At 37.6% G+C, this 25,644-nt stretch overlaps 2 protein-coding genes across 2 annotated transcripts in view; one reads left to right on the top strand and one right to left on the bottom strand.

The window, feature by feature from the left end:
* LOC117418609 (annexin A7-like) overlaps window positions 1-12,606 on the bottom strand; it is a 139,277-nt gene extending 126,671 nt beyond the window's left edge. Inside the window, exon 1 of the mRNA XM_034031797.3 lies at window positions 12,595-12,606. The gene's annotated coding sequence lies outside the window, so the exon portion shown is untranslated. The remainder of the gene's footprint in view (window positions 1-12,594) is intronic.
* Window positions 6,363-25,644, top strand: part of LOC117418209 (sorbin and SH3 domain-containing protein 1) — a 125,610-nt gene continuing 106,328 nt past the window's right edge. Inside the window, exon 1 of the mRNA XM_059035725.1 lies at window positions 6,363-6,635. The gene's annotated coding sequence lies outside the window, so the exon portion shown is untranslated. The remainder of the gene's footprint in view (window positions 6,636-25,644) is intronic.

Here is a 25,644-nt window from a genome sequence, read left to right as displayed (position 1 = left end):
CCTTTTGGGGTTTCAGCCTAGCTGAGTGATATTCAGGGAGGCTGTCTGATTGCCACACTCAGACAAGGCTGAGAACGTTTGATAGAGAAGCTCCACAGCTGAGACACTTTCATGAGGTACCAGCTGACACTCTCCCAGTTGATTGTATGCTGGCAGGTTAAGTGGCTTGACTGTTCAGGGAGTTTCCTTAAATGCTTTCCTAGTGACTGATAGAAAGACTCTGTTAACTGGCAGAGTAAAACTGCTTTACACAAAAAACACTCTGCACTACATTAGCAATGCATTGCTGCTTCCTAAAAATTAAATGGGTTGTAGCTATCAATATAATTTCTTCAAATGTCCATGCCATGCACATCACTTCACTATAAAGGCCTCAAATATGTAGTTTTGAAAGAAAAATGAATATCATGTTTGCTAGAACATTTCCTTCTTTCAGAAGCGCACGTCAGACCGATATAGGGAATGGAAGTGCAGGACAGGTATGATTTATGCAATAGCTACTGTATAACCAGTTTAATGATCTAAACCGTGTCACACAGATATCCTAGTCATTGTGTTCAATCGCTAGCTTTGCACCATTAATGAATGAAAAAAGATGTATTTTAAATGTACATCTGTTACTGTGTATGGCCTGTTGCAGATGGGACCAAAGTAACCCAGGTTGTACTACATTGTATTTAATTCTCAAAAATAATCCTTACAAATTTGTAAATGTAAAACATAAGTACTGTTATTCATATTTAAGCTGGTTGGCGAGTGGAATGTGTTGTTTGGCAGGACACAGATGCTGCCAGCCATATGTTCCTGAGTGTTCCAGGTTCAAATGAAAGCTTCCATTGATAATCGTTCCAACAAGGAGTGTCAGGTTTTGCTGTGAGCATGGTGCTCGGGAACACCCTGCTGCGGTAGGATAGGATAGACCCGGCACACAGAACCAAGGGAGAGTGACGCCTGTGTCTGGAAGTGAACCTCCTGGGGCTGTGAGGTTCTGAGTGGAGGGGGAATAATATAAATCAATATGTCAATGCAGTACATGTCTAAGGATTTTCTGCCCTGACTGCTATGGGGGTTTGGCTTCCAATGGCTTCTGTGGAAGTACAGTATCATAGCAATTCCTGATTAACAAAAAAGAAAACATGTCTGAGATTTTTCTGTTCAAATTGAATATGACGACCTTTCAACCCTGCTGGCCCCATAGTAATAATATTGGGTGGGCCCGGCACAGTTCAAAGGTCACTCCATCATGTGATTTCTGGAATCAGCAAGGAAAATTAGCCTGCAACTACGATTGTACAAGCAAAGTATTCTGATAACAAAAATTATAACTCATTAAAAGGTAAATGAAATTTGAAAAAAGTAATTGACATTTTAAAGTACTTACCCTTTTAAGAATGTCCAATTGAATTGTTGTCTTGTTAGTGTACTGTGAAAACCATTTTCAGAATACTTCAACTCTGCCAAAAGCCCTTTCCTTACATCCTTATAATATATGCAAAATTAACACATATTGTAATAGTAATGCAAGTTGCAACAAACCTAGTTACATCATTTAATACTAATATAATGCCTCATGCAAACATGTATAGCATTACAAGAGCCAATCAAATCGCGCGAAAGTCGCCTAATTGGCTCTTGCAATGCTGAAATGTGCATATTTCCTGATTACCCGTTGTTCTCTATTCATTGCTTTCATTCCCCTTAACTCGAAAGCTACTTGTTTTTACTTACTCTCCTGAGCTTTGCACTGCACTGATGAGCCTCAAACAGGGTGAAACATGTCTGCAGATACTGTACTTTGACTTTTAAAACGCTGTGAATGTAGAAGCTGTTAGGTGACTTTCATGCGATTTGATTGGCTCTTGTATGCTTACATTTGCATATTTCCCAATTACCTATTGTTCTCTATTAATTGCTTTCATTCCCCATAACTCGAAAGCTACTTGTTTATTTATATATATATATATATATATATATATATATATATATATATATATATATATATATATGTATGTGTATGTGTATTTTTCTTACAAAACATTTTAAGCTAAATCTTTTAGTAAGTCATTTATAAGAGACTTTCAGTGTATTTATTTGTTATCCTGCTTTGTAAGACATGGGCACAACCTTCTAATTGCTATGGAGTGCCTGAATGTATTCATACTGTTTGAAATGGTATAATGCTGAATTAAAGCACTTCAGGGGAGTAGAAAAAAAGCACTTTGTTATGCAGGATTTGTAGACAGAATCATAAACCTAAACTATAAATTACACTCCCTAATCAGTGACAGGCATACCAAATGCAAAACTTTTTGTATTTCATTTGTTTTTTCTCAGAGTAAATGCACATACAGGGAGCTTGGAACCGGATCTGCAAGGGGTAGGCTTAATGTAAGCATTGTGGTTTCCTACAATGGGCTGGAAACATTATCAAAGATTTTCCATATACTGGAATTTGTCCATGCATGGTACAAGGCTTTCTGGAAAGACAAACACTGCATTGAGTCAAGAAGCTGTTGTATAAGGAAGCGTCCTATTGTCAATAAAAAAAAAAAAAAAAAGAAAAGTAGATCCTACGTAGGGCTTTTAAAAAGTCCTACGTAGGAGATAAAAAGTCCTACGTAGGAGTGAATCTAAGAGTCAGAGTGAATCTAAGCAAGAAGCTGTTAAGATAATTGGAATGTTTCATACCCTTACCATGCTGTTCTTTAAGTGGGGAATTCAACACAAAAGTCAACAAATATAGCAGAAATGAGAGAACATTGAATTGGACAACCTGACAAGTGGAAATTTAACAGCAGAAAATGAGCAACAAAAATGCAAGGCAAGATGGCCTAACACAAGCCATAACTCCAGATAAACATTATGTATCAACAATAACAGTAAGGGATATGCTTTTATACTCGGCCCTACCAACACAAATCCCAACATTTATTTAAATAAGGAGGTCAGCTCTATAAATATGGTTAGTACAGGAAATGTTGGGAATGAGAAGAAGCCATTAGGTCTCCTTGATAACACAGATGGCTCCAGGACAGTAGCTACCTGTTTGTCTAATTTGGTATCTTGAGTATCGTTCCTTTGATATGTACTCGTCATTGTCAGTACTGCAGGCAATTCTTCTGTAAATGTGAGCTGTTCTTTTCACTTAAAGAGCACATCCTTCCTATGAAACTATAGCAAGAGGAGGCTGGTAAAAGGAGGTTGGTGCTGACATGTGAATCTATATAATGTGTATACTGTATATTTTCAAGAGTAATTAGCTTGAAAGTAATTTAATGTTTTTTTTCATTTTTTATATATTTTCAATCATTTTCAAAGTGACTGCCAAGTCTTCCAAAATGTCACGCGTTTATGCAACCTTTCAACTCGGAGGTGAAATAGTTAAGGATTTCAGAAAGGATAAAATTGCTCAGATGCACAGAATACTGTATTTGACAGAAAGGCAGAAACTTGAGCATAAAAAAAGTTCAGGCAAACTTATCCCAAGCAGTATCATTTTCTGGATTCATTTGTAAGTTACTGGTTAGTCTCTTTTCAAAGCCCTTTTCTTGCTGTTCTTCCCTTCCCAATTTTGACTAAAATCCATTTTATGTGCTTGGAAGGTGCTTACAGAAGCGATCTTGGAAGTACGAGTTGTGAACAGTTTCCAAAAACCCTTATAGTTCAGCATACTAAAAGAATAGCAACATTGTAATAAAGCAAAGAGAAAGAATGATTAAGTACAGGTAAACACAGTAAAGCACAGAGAGGTATGGTAAAGCATATTGAAAAACATGGCAAACACACAGTATAACCATAGCAAAAGCAAGGGAAAACTGCAAATTACTGTGGTAAACTTTTATAAGGGTAGTGCCATTTTAAACATTTTGTCTGGAGAACCAACTGTAAACAAGTTCAGATTGGATAGTCGTTGGCAGAGGGGTTTTAAATAGATTAACTGTCAGCAGAAAGCTGAACACATTTGTTAGCGGTTTGGAGAACTTTCAATTTGCATGTTCTGTGCACTGGAGTGTTTGATCATGGGTCTGTAATTCCACCCAGGTATCGAATAGATTCTGGTTGTTAGGGTTTTGAATAATGATCCCACGGCTAAATGAGAATGGACAGCAGTCCTGTGAATTAACTGTATTTGGTACTGAGCAATTCCAAAACAGCTAAGTAATTGTAGCTAGCAAAATAATTTCATAAAATGTACCTCTTTACATTTTCATTAGCTAAATTCTAAATCGGGTAGTAAAAAAGAATAAAAGTATAATAAAAGAAAAAAAAGAATACAGGAAAGAGTGTACATACCTTCCATCTAAGTTTCAAAAAATCTAAAAAATACATAAAAAAGAATAGAAATAAGATTTCAAATGTGATCATGTTAGCAGCCTTAGGACATAAACGCCTGTGATCGATTCCTTGCCCAAAGATTTAGTGAAACTGAACATTTCCAATAAAACGCCAATGTTGTAATTTTCCTTTTTCCAGGAAACCTGTAAATATATTTCTTTATGGAATTGAAATCCCTCCTTTTGTTTCCTTCAGTAACAATAACCCAGGATGAGAATCGGATTTCTAAAGGGTGTTTACTCAATATGTCGCTGCGTTGTTTGTCTGCATTTGAAAGCAGCACTTTATTGGAATACCTGGACATTTTAAAGACAAATACCGGTTTGGAGAAAGTAATGTATATACCGGTATGTATTTCTGCTACCTTAATAACCCCTCCCCTCCCACAGTAGATTGGTTGTCAAGTGAGTCAGGCAGACTGGTTCTACATATCAACAGCCTCTATTCTTACCATTTTATGACCTAAAGCATAGTCCTGTAAAAAAGGCCCTGTTTGTTGTGACAATGCAAGTGTTCATTCCTGCAGCCTGTAACCCCATTAACCTAATTAAACACTTGAATTGAGGCATTACCTCTGGGACTTCTGATAAAACACACACAGACTTGAGAAGCAGACACATGAAAATTGTCTGGGCTTCATTTCAAGTTTGGAAGATACAGGCCCTCATTCGTAAGCACTAGTGTGTCGTGACTGAAACCATGGGAAATATGTAAATGCCACTCGAACGCCAGTGGAGACACTGTGTGTTAAGAGTCAATGTTCACAAGCATGACTGTGTGGGAGACGTATTCATCTTTTGAAGATGTTCCACAATCTAATAATGACTAATTAAATAAAGAAGAAACATGCTCCCGTAGCGGCACTTCACTACATCGAAATGATAAATGATGACATTCAAAGAGACTGTGACTGCCTAATACAGCAGTAATGTCATGTTGTTCTGACAGTATGGTGCTTAAAGACACACAGGCCTTGGTCTTGCATTTGCTTGTAACAAACATCTATTCAACATTGTATCTGTTTGTTGTATTTTGAGATTTTAAATTAAACATAATTACGAATAACTGACAGTATTATACTAAAACGCTACATCTATGTACTGCTAATTAAGAAAGTAGACTTGGTTGGTTGGTTGACTGTCCAGCTGGTTTACTTTCTCTCAAGCTGCTTCAAGCTCAAAAATGTTTGAAACTACAACCTGCAGCGATAGGTGGTCATGGGTGTAATATGCAAGTTCTGTTATAACCCATGAAACAAAATAGATGTTTTTCTTTTTTCTTTTTTTTTTCTTTGAGAAAGATTGTATTTTTCTGATTCTGTTACATGAAATGCATCCGCCCACATCAGCAGTGACGCTGTATTACGTATGTGCTGATGTGGTTATTTGTAACACACTGCTGGGTAGCGTTTATATCTCGGCAAAGATGCCTTCTGTCAGTAATTATGCTTAGTAGTTATGAAACCCTGCTTTTTGTATAAAAAATAGCCTCACCGCCCAACACAAGGGAACCCTTAATTCGTCAAAGCCCTGCGGTTGTATGGTTACTAATTGGAACTGAAAGTACTTCTGCTTGGAAATGTAAAGCTCCTGGTTGTGGACACACAACAAACCTTATTGGAGCCACTTGCAAATGTGCTGCCCCTCTAGTTTCTATCCAGAAGCATGCAAATTAGAAATGTGTTGTGAGCTTGAATGTTTATGAAGATCGCTGTGCTTGCCTCCTTCCCAAGATGGGCCCTTCTAGGGATTGCGAGACTGTTTTTAAAAGTTGCTGCTTTGATGCAATACATAGAAGTCGTTTGACAATGTGACTCTTTTTGTTATATAGCCATGCTACTGCTACAGCATTTAAAACGTTTCTTAACGGCTTTACTTTTAGACTTGGGTTGAAAAGGATTATTATTATTATTATTATTATTATTATTATTATTGAAAATGTTGTAAGGAAAACGTATCCTTATAGTTGAATTTTTTTTTTTCTTTTTTTTTTTGGCGAGGCAAGTAATTATACAGTGTAAAAGGACCCCCCTGAAGCACCCCCAAGTGAATAAACGACGTGTGTGTCAAGCTTAGACTATTGCCAGTATTCTATGAATGAGGACTTGGAGGGCAGTATTTAATACGATTTCTCTAGAGCTGTGAACAAAAAACTGTATTGCAATCTTTTTTTTTTCGGAGTTAAGTTGGTGTTTATTCTTCTTGCGTTCCGTGGGCGAAGAGCCATTCTGCATGGACATCTCATTTATGATGTCTTCCTAAATAAATCGCGTTGATGTGCTGCGCCGGGATAAACCTCTTGTAAGTACACGCCAGAATATATTCCACGTAGCACACGTGCTTTTGTTTTTATTTTATTTAAATTGACGTCTGTTAAGTAGGTGTGCTGAATTCTGACATTCTTTATACACACAGGCTTTACAGAGTCGACGTGTTTTACGGGTTTGCAACGGTATTTTTTGTTGTTTTTAGTTTTAGGGCAGTACTTGTTTAAGCCTTGAACTTTTATTTTAACTATTACACTATATACACTATAATGTATTTTTTTTTTTTCACAGAACGGTATTTATTTTGGACCAGTGTTGTAAAAAATAGTTTTTTTTTTTTTTTTGTGACTCACATTTTTCTCCAGCATTAATTAAAGTAATTCGAGGTGAAAAAAATAATAATAATAAAAAAATAAAACCAACAATCGAGTTGAATATTTGGAAAAATAAAATTACTATTTATTAAGGAACTATGTTGTCACTAGTTCAATATGAAGTTACGCATGCTTAGAAGTTCCATTGGAATGACTGCCGCTATAATAATGTTATTTGTTAAACTGCCCTTGTTACTTAAATGATTCCAAAAACAACATAGCTAAATCAGGCAAGTCACTGAAAGGCAGTTAATCATTAACATTGAGCGGGCCACAGGAGGGTATAATATATCTTGATGGTCAAATGTAAAGTATACTGTGTGAGGAAATACCAGAAACAGAAATTAACTGCTGTTTCTATTTGCATTTAATGTACAAAACTAGTGTTACTTGTTACACTTGATTTTACATTCTCATAAAATGTTGCAAATTACATTTTGGTGTAAACGCCTTGATGAATCAGGACCAAATGCTAAAGTTGAACTCAGAATTAAATGTGTCATCTAAATTAAAACAAAATAAAACGAGAGCTGTAATAACAGGTACAACAGCTGTAGCCAATATATATATATATATATATATATATATATATATATATAATTCAAAAAATAATTATGGTCTCAATCTTAAAATTCTAGATGATGCAAAACTTTGGCAATAGCTGTACAGTTTACCTCTTTTTTCAGGAATTGGCCAGTTTGCTAATAGTTTAAAGACGTAGCGGTCCCAAGACACTTTGTTTTCCGCTTACAACTCATTTAAATACTGTGTGGATTTAATATGTGAGAGATACAGCTGCAATAGTTAAAGGAAAAATCAGCCTTAGGGGAGTTTGAAAGTTGTTCAGGTATTTTTAGAGGTCTGGGAATATTAAACGTGGTTTAACACTGTCCCCACTGAGACCTGGAGCATTGCCTGTGAATGCTGTAGAACTGGCCATGGACATTCTGCATATGAACAGAGAAGGGGTCCTGCTACCTTCCTGTTATTAGATTACCAGATTCTTAGGTAACGTCTGTGAAGGAATGGATGATAATTTATGTTATCTTTCATACAAGGGGGCTATGAAATCAGGCACTTTACAGTGCTGCGGGGTGGGGGTGGAAATAAAACTCCTATTACGTAGTAGTTTCACCCATTCCAGGTTTTACTACGAGCTTGATTAACCACAGAGTATAGGTAACAAGCTCCATTGTGTCTTATAAAACTCTGGAATGGATCAAACCCTGTGAAATGTCAGCTAAACATTTGTATTGTTTTTCTGTACAATTGAGCAGTTTAAACTATAAATACAAACATAGTCATAGTGACTCATTGGGTTAGAAGGCCAGTCCCCCCTCCACTCCACACACACACACACACACACACACACACACACACACACACACACAGTGTAGCATTAAGTGAGAGCAGATCGCAATGAATATAAAATCAGTCAGGTCATCATGACAGTATAACAGAGGAGAATTGGTAGTGTACTTGGAATTCTGATAGAATTTGCTTCACTGATGCTTCAATGCAGTACTCATTGGTTTGTTCTCTATTTACAAAGCAGCATGATAACCATATATATTCAAATAATTTCAAATTGCACATTCACAGCCATATTTGGCTTTGTTCGAGTTTTGTTAAATTAAGAGGTGTTTTATCTCTTTAAAAGTTAGTTAAGGAGTGAACGCTTTGGAAACGTGGCCCATTATCTCAGGTAGGGGAGTGCTGTTATTACCTTTAAGAGATTTGAAGTTGTTAGATATTATTTAAATAGAATATAACATGGAAATTACTCAACACAAAACAATACATTCCCTTGGTTTCCATTGTTTTACAATTATTGAGTATTAATCAATAACAATATGACAGTGTTATTTAATATAGAACCTGTCGTGATCAATCTAACTAAAGCTCATTTATATTTCCTGTGCAGCCTTAGTTTCCTGAGAAGTGCGTCATCTCAGCAGTGAATTGTAGGATTGTAGCCTAAACTTGACAAATATCCCAGTTTTCACAGGGGCAGCTCTTGGTTCAAGGAAAGGTCACATTTACAAGACGAATCAGTCGAATTTGCTAATTTTGTAACATAATTTTACTGTCACACAGTTTACAGCCTAGGTACAGTAGTACTGCAGTAAAAATGTCTTTGCCCTGGATGAGAGGAAATCTGGTTCATTGCGGAAGTTAATTGCCATTGATTGGTACTCAGTTGTACAGGTGGTGGAAGGTCAGCTTTTCTTACTTGGAAATCAACACATTTAATGAATGGATTTATTTAATACCTGCTGACAAGTACTTCTCAATACTCGGAATATCTATCAGCACACCCCAGATGTAGAATTCCTGCTTACGTATGCACTCAAGCTGGTTCTCCTGATAGACGTGGCAGATTCCAATGACTGTCGCAAACTATCAGTTGACCAAAATGGGCTTAACCCATTAACGGGTAAAGAGAAAATGAACCATCCTTAAAAACAGTACATGTTTTTAGGAGAGTTTGAACTCTTTTAAGGACCAAGCATTTTTCATTTGTGGGGTGCTCCCCCAGGACCAGGGTTCTTTTTGGCTGTGGTTGACTCTCTTCCAATAAAAATTCACTACAAATCTATTTTTTACAGTAGCATCTTGGAATTGTTGTCCTTTTTCAGAACACTGGGGAACATTTATAAAGTACTTCAGAAACCATACAAACATTTTGCATTTTTTTTTTTTTTAACATTAAATATTTTTTTTATTATGTATTCTGCTTAGAGATACATGTATAAAAATGTGTTCTTCTATGACCCAAGGGGCCTTACAATGCTTACTGAAAGTTATGCAAAAAATATTGATAATTACAAGACATTGTTTCACCTGAGTGATTGCAATGACATAATACATGTTTATTCTCAGGGTCTTTGTAAGCAATAATGGAGACTACCCTCTTTTTTTTTTTTTTTCTCAAAATAAATATTTATATATTAAATAACAGTTCATTCATTCCATTATTATCAGTAATATGGAAAAACAAACATACCTCATACATATAGTTTGTGAAATATTATCTGCTTATTTCCACTTGTTTCTTGATATTTATACATGTTGTAAAAACATATATATTAAAACACATGAGACAGAATAAATGTTCTTATATACTGTAACTACAGTAGTGTTATGCATGATACCTGGATAAGGGCGTCTGCTAAGAAATAAATAATAATAATAACGATGGGAGCATCACACACCAAAGCTGGGAGAGAGTTCCAAAGAGTCGGAGCCATGAAGCTAAACGAGCGTTCTCCAAGTGTGGTGCACTTTTGCTTGGGGATAACAAGCAGGCCGGAGTTGGAGGACCTCAGCTTGCGGGCAGGGACATAGCGGGTCAGCAGGTTGAGGAGGTACTCGGGACCTGTGTGATGAAGGGCATTGTAGGTGAGCAGGACAGTTTTGAAAGTAATCCTGAACTTTACAGGTAGCCAGTGCAGCTGGGCAAGACGGGGGGTGATGTGTTAACATTTTTTTTACTTCTGGTAAGGATCCTGGCAGCGGCATTCTGAACTAGCTGCAGTTGGTTTATAGTGCGTGCCGGGAGACTACCATAAAGAGAGTTGCAGTAGTCGAGTCGAGAGGAGACAAATGCATGACAAAGTATCTCCGCATCCGGTAGGGAAAGGTGGGTTTGGACTTTGGAGATGTTTCGAAGATGGTAGAAGGAAGATTTGACCACGGAGGAGATATGGGCATCAAAGGAGATCTTTCTTGACGGTTCTGGTTGTAAGCGGGGCAACAGTGTCGATGATATGAGTAAGGGTGGCGTTGTAGAGGGTCACTGCATTATCAACTGAGGACGGAAGAGTACCAGTTAGAGGGGATGAAGAGACACATTCTGAGAGTTTCAGAGGATTCAGCAGATTCTTGGGATGGAACAAGATAACAGTATCAGTAGCGGAGGAAGGAGCAGGGAGATTTATATTAGCAGTGATTTAAGAAATGGTCAGAGAATCCAAAATCCAAAGAATAAAAAAAAAACATCACTAACATTTTTGACATGCTGTACAGTTTAATGACGAAATAAACAATCATCAATGAACTCCCTTTTGATCAGCTTCTAGCACGTTCCTGTTATGTGTTGTCTTTTGCTGTGACATTTTTTAGAAGTAATATGCACTGGGATTCACTTACCTAAACTAAAAGAACAGAATAAACTGCAATAAAGCTAAACTTCAGCAAAGAGATCAGGGTGGCGATCTGAAAGATGTTTCAATAAATTGATGGCATTTTCTCCTTAGTTTTTTACTTCTTTAAAACACTTTCGACATTTTGACTGTCCGTGATACTAGGTAGATTTTGGTATCACATGATATACCGCGGTACACTGGTGACACGATGGCTTGTGTGGTGAAGAAACACACAGACTGCACTGGGGTAAATGAAGCGCTGATGCACACGTTTAATAAAAGAACAAATAAAAGGTTTAAACGAAACACTAGCACAAAACAAACGGCATGTTGGCCAAAATAAATAGACAGACAAGACAGTGGACAAACCTAAACAAGTATCGTGCAGTCCTTCCGCTCAAGTAGCAATTGATATATTTTATATTTCGTCCTTCTCTTTCTCTCTCCCGTTCTCCACTGCGAACACCCAATCAGCTTAACCGAGACTCGAATGCTAATCAGTCATTCAATTGAATCTCGCCACATTCTGCATGTGAACTACTTGTGAGACACCCGTGCCCAAATACTAATACACATTTTATCTGCAATCCCTGTGCCTAAATACAAATATACATTTTAAATCACACGTGCTACATAGCACAATTTATACCCCGTGCACCAATACATACACACCAACAATAACACACCACATACCACATAAAACACAAAATACGCGCACGGGTGGGGCACCCTGCCAAATACCGTTTATTTTATATATATATGTGTGTGTGTGTGTGTGTGTGTGTGTGTGTGTGTGTGTGTGTGTGTGTGTAATTCTTAGCCGTAAACAATGTTTTGTTTCCTTTAAAAATTAAATGCCCATCTCAGCAGTGACATGACACAAAAAAGAACAAAAAGCTAACAGTAAAATTAAATCTCTCCCCCATCCAACGGTGTGTGTTCACAAGCTGTACTGCAAAGTACGGTGGTCCAGTAAGTCAAAGAAATGAAGTGTGTTTTGTATCATGTTTACCCAATCATGGGCCCAGAATGACATTTCAGTATGATCATGTTTACACAATCACTTTCCTTAGAGTTAAGTAACTAAAAGTTCCTCTTTGGTGGATTAGAGTTAAAGTGTTAACAAACGTAGTAAAATAATAAAAACAGCATTATACCCATAATTCATGACACAAATCTCAAATGGGGGAATACATTCATAAATGACACTCGTTCTCCTTGAATACCCCTCTTAGAATGTTTGAATATGGAGTTCACTGTGTATAAAAAGGGTCAGTATAACATGTCAAAAAATAGCACCATCCTGTGGTCAACACTTCTTATAGCTAGTTGGACCAACTCATTCATTTTAAACAGTTTTGACACATAGGATCATGGAAAGTGTTCTGGGGTTCAGTATAATTAATCACCCAAAGCCTCAAACTGCATGTGCAGTGGTTAAATCCATCCCTGAATTTATGATTGAGAACTGGTAAGTCAAGGTTAAGTCCTTGCTGAATGTCATGGCAGATGCAGTTGTGTTGCAGTTAAGCAGAATTCTCCCCTGATGTACTGTAGATGTGCCCCACCCTCTATCCATGGATGCAGAGAGGTCAGGTATGGCTGGTTTGAAGAGCACCTCCCTGGACTGGCTCTATGACTAGATCTCAATTGGCTTGAGTCCATTTGCTCATTGAAATATCTATTTTATAACATAGTTTGCAGTACTACTTGATGAACTGGACCATCGTCTTTTGGCTGGGTGAACTCCGATTTTATTTTTATTTATTTTTTATTTATCTTTTATTAGGAAACAAACGCCCCATGTGCTATTATCAGAATAAAGATAACATTAAGTGTTGTGCATGTTATGGCCTGAGCCACCAGAGCCACCGAGAAGTTAGGTAATCCTGCTTAGTGAAAGAAAAAACTGTTTAAATCTTAGCTTCTGCACTTGTTCAGCTGTATAACTGTGTCCCATGACGTGCCAACTTTATTCTATGTAAGATATTAATGAAGTGGCTGCAATGTGGCTGTAATAATAATAATAATAATAATAATAATAATAATAATAATAATAATAATAATAATAATAATAATAATAATAATAATAATAATATATCCTGTTTTAGAAATGTACAATCTTCTGACTTGTGGCAGAAGGATCTTCTTCAATTTTTAAATTCATGTTGATATTTAAAATCTTTTTATAGGCAGCCTGACTTCCATGCTCTTAATACACTTTCATATAATAACAATGTTCTGTGTAATTAGAATGACATTCAGGCATAAGCTGGCTCTGATTGCTCCTCCAGTCGACACACTCTCATTATGTTCTTGAATTTACATCATGTGGGTTGTTTTTTGTTCAGCCCAATGATTAATAAATCCCATTTGAACTGCAGATACAGTACTGTAGAAGCACAGGCATGAGTCATGAAATAGCCAATGATGATGTAACAGTGCTTTTAAGATGGTGCTTTGAAGAATTATATGTACCGTCTATTTACAATCAACAGTGCATTCACATTGAAGTGCAATATTTCTTTTGATTCCAAGTTTCTATAAGCAGGCAAAACAATGTCAAGAAGAGGGGTCCCAGAGTGTCTCAACTGTAAAAGGCATGGTATGCAGGGTGAGTCATACAGTCAGGGAAGTGCAGGTTTGTGTCCAGTCTTTGCCAGGGATTATACAGAGAGCTCTGCATTGGCTCTAGTGCTCCCGAGGGTTAGGGAGGCAAAACCAGCAGGGACTGTTTCTCCTCAGCGCGCTACAGTGGACCCTGCTGGCCAGGCACCAATGGGCGGTAGCTCACCAACATCTGCTCTCCTGGGTGTAAAGAGGCAGTTGGCTTGGTTGTGGGATCGGAGGACACCCACTGACCTTCAGTTCTCCTGAGCTGTTGTGGGGAATTGGACATTCTGCATTGGGGGGAGAAAATTAGGGGTAACATAATTTGCACTCGAAATTAAAAAAAAGTATAAGAACAAAGAATAGGTTGTTTTTTCTGTAACCCACCCTATCTGTTGTAATACACCACTGATAACAACAGGCATGAATGCCATTTAATTTCTGACATTTGCCTTGAGAATGTCCAAAAAAGTAATTATGTGGTCCATTAGCTGAGGAGCTGTAACTTTCTCAATAAAATATTTTGTAGTTGTAAAAATGGGCTACAGCCAGACAGTTAAATGGCATATTATATATCGATTTGAGTGCAAGCTTTCAGTCATCATAGTATGTTTGAAGGCAAAGGACAAAACTTGCATTCAGAGTTGCGTTGGTGATGTTGTTTGCATTCTGCAGTTGTCTAGTATTTATCAACCAAACTGTACACATAACATTGGTGTAAAAAGTTTATAGCGGGTCATAAGGTTTACACAAGAGTCTCTTGTACGCTCATGTGTAGGTGTCAGTTTGCTAGTAAACCAGGGAAATGATTCAGATTTTACAAACCTTCACCAAACGAGCTGACCCCAAGTAAGGAGGCACTTCTAGGTTTATAGACCCAGATCATCTTCCTGACATAGTGGAATATTTTAAGCTACATAGTTTTGCATGGTGGTTGCAAGGCAGAGACCATTTTCATGTCTCCTCCTGTCATTGTGCAGTTGTCTTTTGTGTGTGTATGTGAGGCTTTTAAGTTCTCACCTGTCTGATGCAGCATGACTTCGCCATCCATCTCTGCACAACAAGCATGCTTAGCAGCTCGCGTCCTTGATCCAATAAGATTCACCTCAAAATAACAACTTCAATAAGCGTCCATTCTCTTGAGCGCACCCCTTCCAATTCAGATAAAGTCAATTCATATGTATGTCACAGCTCCAATTTTGGACAATTTTCTAGACTTCCTCTAATACTGCATTGACACCTTGACGTTTGGAGCTTTGTTGGGCATGCTACCGATTACTTGTAAGCAGATGGCCCCATCCTCATATGCAGCAGATCAAAATATATTGTACATTTTGGTGGTCCACTAAAGTCGTGCAGTCTTTTATATACATCAGTCAGCTCAAAGACCATGTCTTCATTTACTTCTTGTTTTGTGTAGTGTGGGTGGCAGGCTTAGGCTTGAGTCTTCTCTTATACCATGCTCCCAACTGTTTTCTGTCCCTGTTCTCTGTTATTGTCAGGAGAGAATTAACTACTATTATTAGTTCTTCGCTATTGTGAGTATTTATATTCAAATGTGTTTTAAGAATTAAGCAGAGGCATTAATGTACTGTGCACAAAAGTCTTTTTTTTTCTATTACTTATGTGTACCTTAAGTTTTATATTTTCTTCCACTTATTCACGGGTAGGGCTATTCTGCCCCCTGGTACTGTATTTTCAGCTTGAAATAATGACATGTCAGAATGTAGGGCCAGATTTATTTGATTTTGTTCTAAATTTCTAAAATTCCAGTTTTGTACTTTTGATATTGCAGTGGTTCCCAGACATTCTTGATTCTCTGCCCCCCATGACATTAGGCATGCAGACTGGGGGTCCCCACAAATCTGACTATCCGTATATATAGCCATCTGTATGTCACACTTACATTTTTGCATATACAGTATTTGGAGGACTGCATTTTAGCATAAGTTATTGAATTTGTCAGATTCTAGGGATATGAGGGGGTGCCTGTCATCCATCCTTCTGGTTTTAAATTTTTAATTGCTAATTCTTATTCTACACTATTGATATTCTCAGGAGTCTTCTGCCCCCAGTTTGGAAACCACTTCCCTACTGGTTCAACTCTAGGAACTAAGTTTAGAATGCACAAGAAGAAATGGATACTATATACTAGATAATGGTTTGCATTGAGCTTCAGTTATAATGCATAAAATAGTATATATAAAATGTGATTATCTGAACTTCAGTGCTAAGAACATCTCCTTGTAACCCGTCATGTTGTGTGCCGTGATTAGTTCCTCACGTTGTCATACTGTAGACCACCCCTTAGTTCTTCATAATCTATATTTAATGGTGCTGGAGTTGATTTGCTATTATGGAGGTTTCTTAGTTGAAATTTTACAGCAGAATTTATGTAGAAGAAACAGTTTTTTACAAATCAATTGTGTCCATTAATATTTTGTAGAATTGTTGTGAAAAAATATGGTGAGTGTTCATTAACCAGAACAGTCTGAGTAATGCACTTTCTGAGTGTGTTTTGTTCAATAGTCTTAGTTAATGTGATTAAAGACTTAGTTGTTATTGTAAAAGTTGTTGTTGGCTTATATGTTTAATGCTGTAAATTTTGACTGTAAACTGCGAGGAGAGGATTAGAGCAGGAGTAACTCTGCTTAAAGAAGATTAACACCACGTGTTAAAAGAAAAAAAAGGTTTTATCTAAACCAAGGGTCTCCAACCCTGTTCCTGGAGGGCCAGTGTTAATTAATTGGACCAATTAAGCTTCTAATAAGCATTTAATTGGTGCAGTTAAGTAATGTAGGGTACAGTTGGAACAAAAAGGACCAGGGTTGGAGACCCCTGACCTAAGCAAATAAATATTATTTAGTCAATCTCGCTTAATATAATTTCTGGTAATATCACTTTCTACGTGTCACAGTATCTCCACATTGAAATGTCTTCAACAAAGTATAATGGGACTCAATGGGGACAAGCTGCTGATAATGCCACTTCAGTCATTATCACGTGTTTGCAATCCCGGGAATCCCGTTCCTGGGATCCCTTGTGGTAATTCAGCTGAAGAAATCCTGGGATTTATAGAAGAGAATCCTGGGATTTTGGGATTGTATTAAGGAAACGCCTGATTCTGTTTTAGTCATGAATTTCATCATGTGTGCAACTGTGCGGCATTTAGTAACCATGGCAACCAACCCTTGCCGCTGAAAATTAAAACCACCAGATTTGATATTCGCTTTAATGATAACAAGACTTGGTAAAAAATAATAAAATGTGACGCCGGTTCTACGAAAGGACTACACATTCACAAAAAAATCGGCCCACAAAGTGGACTTGCTGAAACTTGAGCATGGTGCAGATGCAGACAAAACCAGACAAGAAAGCAAATGGAAGATAGTAAGAAACATTTTATTTCCATTTTGAAGAAACTTCATTGCCTGCCGTTTTATCCCGAATGATTGCATGTGACAGAATTCTGTTCAGTGTTTACTTCAACTGACCTCCGTAAAGCACTTGTAGCACAGGGGACCTTCAGTTCTACAATTAACTGTAATGTGTTTGTTTGTTTTATGAAAACAGCATAGAAAGACGCGTCATTTTCAGTTGTTGTTTTTTGTTAATTGGCCTGTATTTGAACAAATGCACTTGCTTGATTAAATGTCATAAAAAACTGTACTTCAATTTATCTGTTTTCACTCTGCATACTTAACAATCCTCTTGCTGTGTGATCGTGACTAGCAGACAAAATGACTTAAATTGTGGTGTTAATAAGGTAAGGGAACAGTTTTAAACAAAGCTATTTTTGTAAAGTTTTATCAGGATCTCATGTGTCTGCGACTGCATTTTTTTTTCTTTCTTAGACACGTTAGCATTTTAGTGTCTCAAATCCCGAAATCCCGGGATTCATAAAAAGCCTCAGGATTGCAACCCCTAATTATCACACATTTAACAGCCACACAAATGATTTCCACCCCGCTTCATATCACTTTGGGAAACAAAAAAACACAACACTTGAAAGTTTACATGCAAGTTAGGTCCTTTTTCTAAGGTAGAGAATAGTGTGCGACTGGTATAGAGTAATTTAAATAATAGTTAGAGCGCAGGATGAATGAGTAAGTGTCTGGTAAGGAGTGGTGTTCTCTGATACCACGCCTTGCAGACCCGCAACCAGCTGGCGGCACTGTTGCTAAGATGATGTGACGTTACTGTAGGCAAATATGAGGTGTCCATACAGATTTATCTGCAGCTGTCAAAGGAAAGGGCTTTCGTTCATCACAAATAAATCAAGACCATGCTCTGAAGAGTGCTCAATGAGAATTTCATCACATAATAAATTAAATCGTACTGTAAATACTGTATGCTACCCCTATGAGAGGGTTATGCACATCTTTGTTATATATATTCTTTTTGCTATATAATATCTTTGACAGAATAATTACTGTTACAAATATGGTATAAATGTCCTGATTTTCCAGTATACAATGTGTGAAGGCTTGACTTATTTAAAGTCAAATGCGAAAGTTATAATCAAACTTTCAACCACTCAAGAAAAACCTAAATAAACGTCACTTTGATGTTCATGGTGATCAGCGGTATCTTCTGACATTTTGGTGAAGATGCTTTAAAGCCATTGACATTTTCTGTTTGTCACCCAGAAGAACACATTGTGAAATACTGCACTCTTCTTAAACAGTGTGGTGACAAACTATATTATCAACTGACCTTTAACAGTCATAATGTTTCATACAGTATTGATGTCCCATTGAAACTATGGACACAAACTATGAGCAAGGGTCTATAAAATGGGAATTGTATCTACAAAAAATATATTATTTACTATGGATTATGTTTCACCTTTAATGAAACTACCATGGTGTATAGTTGCAGAAATTAACTTTTTTTTATGTATATTGAATCCTATGTTGCTCATTTTAAGGTTATTATTTTTTTTTGTTTCTATTTTTAATGTGAGCACCATTTTTTAAATAACTTCAGTGTTTAATATGTTGTCAAAGTCATCTTTTAATATTTATCTCATATTGATAAACACTGATTTTTTTTTTAATGGCACTCTAACAGGGGGAAGTGTTACGTGTGTGGGTCGTCACTGGATAATACTGAGGCAGACACAGAGCATTGGGTGTTGACACGCCGCACAGGCACTCAGATTTAATTAACACAAGTGCTGACACTAAGGTACCAGTAATGGTAGCCCTAGTGTTACATTTAATAAAGAAAACAAAATAAAAGTAAAAGATGGCCACACAAGGCGAGTGCTAGTCCAACTAAAAGGAACGTCCTGCTCCAGGAACCTACTACACTACGCAAACCCTCTACTGTTTGGGATCAACATCCCCTAAACTGACCTACTTCTGGGCTCCCGGAGTCCCGGCATCCTCACGGTGACTCCAGCCTCTTCAAACTGCCTTTTCAAATGGGCTCAGCTGGGCAATGCCTTCACGAGCACCGTCTTTCAGTTGAAGGGTTTTGTGTAGTTAATCCTGCGGAGCACCCCTCTGTGTAGGATGGCAGTGCAGTTGCCTCGAGCAGACACCTTTTGAACTGTGCGCAGCCTCCCTGGGCACGCCCCCCAGCCAATCCTGACTTCCCGATCAGCTCAGTGCCGGGCGAGCCTAACTGCACAATTGGTTGCTTAGCAAAGCGTCTCCTGTTCCGCGTCCCAGCTGCACACATCCGCACAAGAACCAGCCACAGGGCTCTCCCTGTCACAGGCACTCGCACTAAAATAAATGAATGCGAAGAAGGAGAATTACGTTAAAATTGACAAAATTGCACAAGTGGGTCTGCATAGGATTCAGTACACATGGAACAAGTAAGAATGCGTTAATAGATGAGTTTTTTTTCAAATATGCCCTATGGTTGTTCCATTAATGGTGAAGCCATTTTCAGCTGTCATTTGTAGGCAAAATTCCCATGTAGACCCTTTTACTTTTACTTTTACAAAGTGGAATACAGTTATTTGAACAATATATAAGATGCTATTCAGCAAGGATTTGAAACTGCTTCTTCTCTCCTGCAAGTCATTTCATTCTACTTTCACTGAAATTGCTTTTGCCCCAAAATAGGGTTCACTGACTGTCAGAACAGAGGGCTTTAGATTTCCTAAATCAAGGTTCATTCCAGAATGATTCATCCTATAAAAGATGAAGCAGGACAACTATAAAGATCATGTTACTGGGAAATCACACATTAGAAATGATCAGACTTGAGAAGGAATACAAAGAAAAAACAACGCAGCCCTCTCTTTTGCATTGTGTATGTATTCAACCTCTGAAGTATGGAAATTAAAAACTCAGTGATAGAATGTAATTTTGTAGAATTCAATTTATATGAGTTAATACATGATCAGATATTATGTATTGAGACACATTAAAGCCATGGCTGTGAACTACTGGTAAAGCTGAACATGACTGTACCTTGTCAGGGATTGACGCCTGTTCACCAAGGTGTATTGTTAAGACATTCACTTCAGGTGCAGGCCATCTGCTGGCATCTGTCAGGACTTGGCAGCAATAGTGCCATAAAGTCAACACAAGAGGGCGCTATGTTACATCATTGACCAGCAGTACAATAACTGCTGCAGATGGCAGGTGTATTATACAATCAGTGTTTGGCAGCCGTTTTGGGAGTTTGCCTACCCCTGAACTAACTGCTGTCCTTCATGTTATGACTTAATCAGCACTCGGTATGCAATACGACTCCAGCTTTGTGGGACCATGTCACCATGGGCGTAACTGCCAGTGCAGTTGGCATCTGCCAGCGCTGGTTGTGTCACACTTCAAAGGGTGAATGGGAATGCTTTCTCTTAAGTATATACACTGCACTGTCAATACTATAGAGGTGGCAGCCTTGAAACAGTGATTGGGCTTTTACTGTACCCTTTACTTAACATCTTGATATCACTGAATAGATATCTGCCTCTTCTTTAAAAAATGTCTTTCATGAGGACATTCCCAAAATGTTATGAATATACCCAGACATTTAGGATACTTATTTTTGCTTCTCAACAGTAGCTGAGCATTGTACTGGATAAGATGCCAGGCTCTAAATGTTTTAATTATAAAAATAATAATACAGTATATACAGCAAGTATGTATTTGACTAAGGCTTTTTTAATTGGTTTGAATACTGTACTTTTTAAACTGACTGACTATTATTATTATTATTAATTTCTTAGCAGACGCCCTTATTATTATTATTATTATTTATTTCTTAGCAGACGCCCTTATCCAGGGCGACTTACAATTGTTACAAGATGTCACATTATTTTTACATACAATTACATTATTTTTTTACACATTATTTTTACATACAATTACCCATTTATACAGTTGGGTTTTTACTGGAGCAATCTAGGTAAAGTACCTTGCTCAAGGGTACAGCAGCAGTGTCCCCCACCTGGGATTGAACTCACAACCCTCCGGTCAAGAGTCCAGAGCCCTAACCACAACTCCACACTGCTGCTCCGCATTGCCCTAATTTGTGAGAGCTGAGTGCACTAAATGAATAAGAGGCACTCTATAGAGAGGAGCCAGGGACTGGGACAGGGGGCCTATATTGCTGAAAGTATCCCAATGGGAATACCAGATACTGTAGCTGATGACAAGCAGGGGGTATTATTAGGTTACAAAAATCCATAATATAGCAGATGTCATCTAGCCCCTTTGAGCGAGGCAGCTTGTTGCCAGTAGTCACCTGATGTTGCGTGTTTGCTGAGACAGAAACAGACCGATTACGACATGGCGGGAGATAGTTGAGAGATGAATATATAACTAGGAAGACATTCAAGGGCTGTGGTCTGTATGAGGCTTAACACCAGTTTGGTGTTCGTGACAAATGGCCAGGCAAGATGATATCCAGGAAGACTTTGAAAAGTGGGCAAAGAAATGAAGATGGAAGGAATGTGTTGGTAGCATGAGATTGTTAGACTGGGAGAGATGTGTTAAGCTGGTGGCTATGGTACTCTGTATTTAGACAGTGTGGGAGTCACACTTACAATAGCCTATACAGGGTGGCCACTTCCAGTAACAATCCTTTTCTAAGACTAATACTACCGATATTAAGCCGCTAATGTGATAAGGAATGGCTAGTAGGATTTTACTTGATGGCACTGTGCATTTGATTGGGATATTAACACAGTACACAGTTCCAGCACAGGGTCACATGTTGTAATTGTGGCTTCAGGGAATGTCAGATCTTTTCTGCTTGAGATTTGAAAGGCCTGCAGTTTCCTGATCTACAGTATGTATTACACCCTTGAGCAGTGCATTCACATGGAAAAGCCAAGTCACTGAACAGAAACAGATGAGAGCCTAAAAAAAATCTAATGTCCTTTATATAAAAACATACATTCTTTACCGGTTCAGTTAATCACTTCCGCCCCTTGTTTCTCTTCTGAAATTTTGATCATATTTGATGGTTATTAGAAACATACACAGCCCTACAAACTATGTACACACATATTCCTGCACTTCAGTAATCAACATCTAGCCTGCTCGAGTGCTGTGATTCTAAATTTATGAATATTATTTGTAGAAAAGTACCCCGTTTATTGAACTGAAATAAGATTGATCACTGGTATAGCTGCGGCCATGAAGCATTACATGTTATTAATGAAGAAGTCCATTACCTCCTGCATTACTTCAGCAGTATATAATTCCCCTGCAGATAACCTTTTAGTTTCCTATTAAGCCCAAGAAATAGTAATTAAGTAAAATCGTTTCCCCTGTGGACTTGGAATTTTTTTACTTCTTGGCTCAGTCACCAATAACTTACAGTATTGGTAATCAAAATGGATCAGATGTGGATTTGTAATTGCTTAGAAGATTGTAGAAATTAGTGCTGCCTCTCAAATTGATTTCCATGTTCAAATATTGTCAGTATTAAACTGACAATGTCCAGATCAACTGAAAAAGTATCAGGGGTATACTGACCTTGGCAACCGTGTGCTCAACTATTACTGACAAAACTGATACAGCAAAAGAAAATGAGATGCTGTGCGGTTTCTGGGGGTTGCTTGTTCTTTTTACTTCATGTTTTGTTTCAAGTTATTTGCAATTTTCAATACGTTTTAGGGTTGTACAAATGCTAGATAATAATGATTTTTACCTTGCCATCACACAACTTCATGTAAACAGTTGACATTAATCCAGTAACATATGCCTTCGTGTTAAAATAACACTTTCTTTTAATGGTTTTTGCTCTGTGAATTTGGGCTTAGTGCCAAGAATAACTAATATGATAAAAATGGTGGATTTGCAGGCAATTGGGTATTGTGTTCAAAAAGACTGCTATGGAAAGAGACTATGGTTGATGATGCTCAAATCCTCTGACTGGCAGGTTACTGTGATGTGCTGAGATATCACTATGGCAGGGGTTGTTATGAAGCTGCAAGCAACAGAAAAACACATAATAAATGAATAATAAAAAGGGCTCTCTACTCACTTTATCATGACACAAAGTCTGATGACTTCACCCTAATAAATGCTCAGTGACAGATTTTGAAATTTTTTAAGCACAGAAGAAATGTGTGCAGCTTCGAGACACAGCAGCCTTCTAAAAATCAATTTGGGTAAAAACTGAAATACGTAACGAAAAAATTTTTGAGCATGGAGAAATGTCTGGCAATTGTATTAACGGTAACAGTAAAAGTCCTATAATGTTGATTTTTATTGACCAGGCTGTTTTAAGAGTGTTCTTAAAATGCTGTTCTATAACAAGAATAAAATGTCTTGACCCAGAAGACACTGTCCACGGCTTACTCTTTTGACTGGTCTTTTCCAATATCTGTAATCTAGTTTGCGAAAAAGAAACAACAGCAGTCAAACAAACTGAGCCAACGAGAAAGCGCAGTGCGTTGTTGGTGATAGTAGCAGGAAGGAAGAGCTATTTTGCCACAGTACAAACTAAAAAAGCAACAACTGAGATTCATCAGATTTCTCATAGAGGTACGTGATATTGCACACGCTAGGCTACTTAGGAAGCCTACTGTTAATAGAGTTTCACTTTAGTTACAGTTGTCTGTGAATGGGACCCACTGTTTATGCACACGCAAAGGTAAACATAAATGTCCATTGTAATATATGCTGTATTAACCAGCTGGGTATTCAAATATAATGTAAGGATCAGCAGCACTGTTTACATTCTGAGAGACTGTGCTACAGCATCAAATGTCAGCCCTCTTCAAACAAGGAGACTTACTGTAGCCGTTTATTTTTTAAGTCACCAGAAGGACAAAACACTTATGTTACACAAACCCGTTAAAGCACACTCACGCACACTTGCACACACTGACCCCAGAGATGTACATAGTTAGGCCAATCTGGGCTTTGCTGGTCATCTAAATCTTTTTGTTTGTATAGTTTATTCTTGACACTTAACATTTACTTAGTCACTGCTGGTATTTACTGCTGGACTTGTGTGCCCTATTTCAGAGGTTGTGTAGCATTAAAAAGAAAGTCTACTAAATCATGAACACATTGCGCTTTGAATTACACTTTGCCCTTGTATGTCTTATGTTAGATATGATGAAGTGACACTGCTTTGGCTGCTGTGTAAGGGATAAAGATTGCAGTTAGCTTAGACTGTTAGATCCACAGACTACATCAACACTGCATACAGTAGTAAGATTGAGGATATGATGCTTGTGATGTTTTTATTTTATAATTATGAATACATTTACAGTATCGCCCTTAAAATAGCCTAACATCTACAATCATTTATGCACCCAAACATTGAATACTTTCTTAGTTTTATTTGTAGATATATTTAGAGAAGAGCTTATCCAATTATAATGAAACTTGGTTTGAATGTTCCTTAAAATGAGTTTTGGAGAATTATTAGAATCTGGGGATATATGAAGGCCCCTCTGTCCAGGTATCTGCCTGTCATTACATATTCTGTACATTGGAGTAAATGTGTATAGAGTCGCCACCGCTTAGAACGGTGTGTTTGTGATAATGTGCAGTAAGCGATGGACGGTATAAACTCCCACACAATAACCTGACATTCAAAATGTCCCCCAATCACCAGCACAGTAATCAAAACAAACACGCGTGTATGTGGTTAAAATCTTTATTAAGACACTCATTACATTAATAAAAAAGTATTAAAACCTATGAATGTAATAAAAACACCCTCTGATATTGTCAGAGTTTCAGTTTCGGTTGTATTTTCATCAGAGTTTCAGTTTCGGTTGTATTTTCACTACAGAAAACCCCGCTTTTCTGAAGCATGCTTTAGCAAGCGCACAGCATCTAACAGAGACATTTTATTTCACTGAATTTTCGTGCAGATGCTCATCGCTTTTCTCTTTCCAGTCATGCTTGCTGTTGCAGTCAGTGCTGTTTTTTCAAACTGTAAACCCGACACTACGTACAGGGACTAAAAAGCCTAAAGGTACAGTTTTGGGGTAATCGCTCAGTAACGAGGTGCAAACAGCTGATTGATCGATCTGTCAAGCTTTTACTACAGTAAAGTGCTTCCTTTTGAATTGAAATATATGTGAATGGCAAGGTAACAAGGTGAAAACAGCTGATTGGTGGATTAGCAAGTGCGATTCCTACAGTAATAAACAGTGCGTTTGTTATTTAAATCTATGTGAATGGCACACAACGAGATCCAAACAGCTGAGATTGCCTGAAATATACAGCGTGCTTAACACGGTATAAACAATGCCTTTGTTATTGAAATCAGTGGGAATGGCAAACAGCAAACACTGTTTGTCCGCTATAAATGGCTGCCCGATATAACCCTGGATATGATGTATGTGGTGATACTTTTTCATGATACTGACAGCTCTAATGCTACAACTGGGACTAGTATATGTCATTAACATGTATAATTGGATATCATTTAGCAGATAAATGTCCTGAGCTAACAGATCCTTAGCTTGAAT

Source organism: Acipenser ruthenus, chromosome 13, assembly GCF_902713425.1.
Source record: "Acipenser ruthenus chromosome 13, fAciRut3.2 maternal haplotype, whole genome shotgun sequence".
In the NCBI taxonomy this organism is placed as follows: Eukaryota; Metazoa; Chordata; class Actinopteri; order Acipenseriformes; family Acipenseridae; genus Acipenser; species Acipenser ruthenus.
Note: the sequence above shows the minus strand (reverse complement) of the source record. Positions and strands in the feature narration are given on the sequence as shown.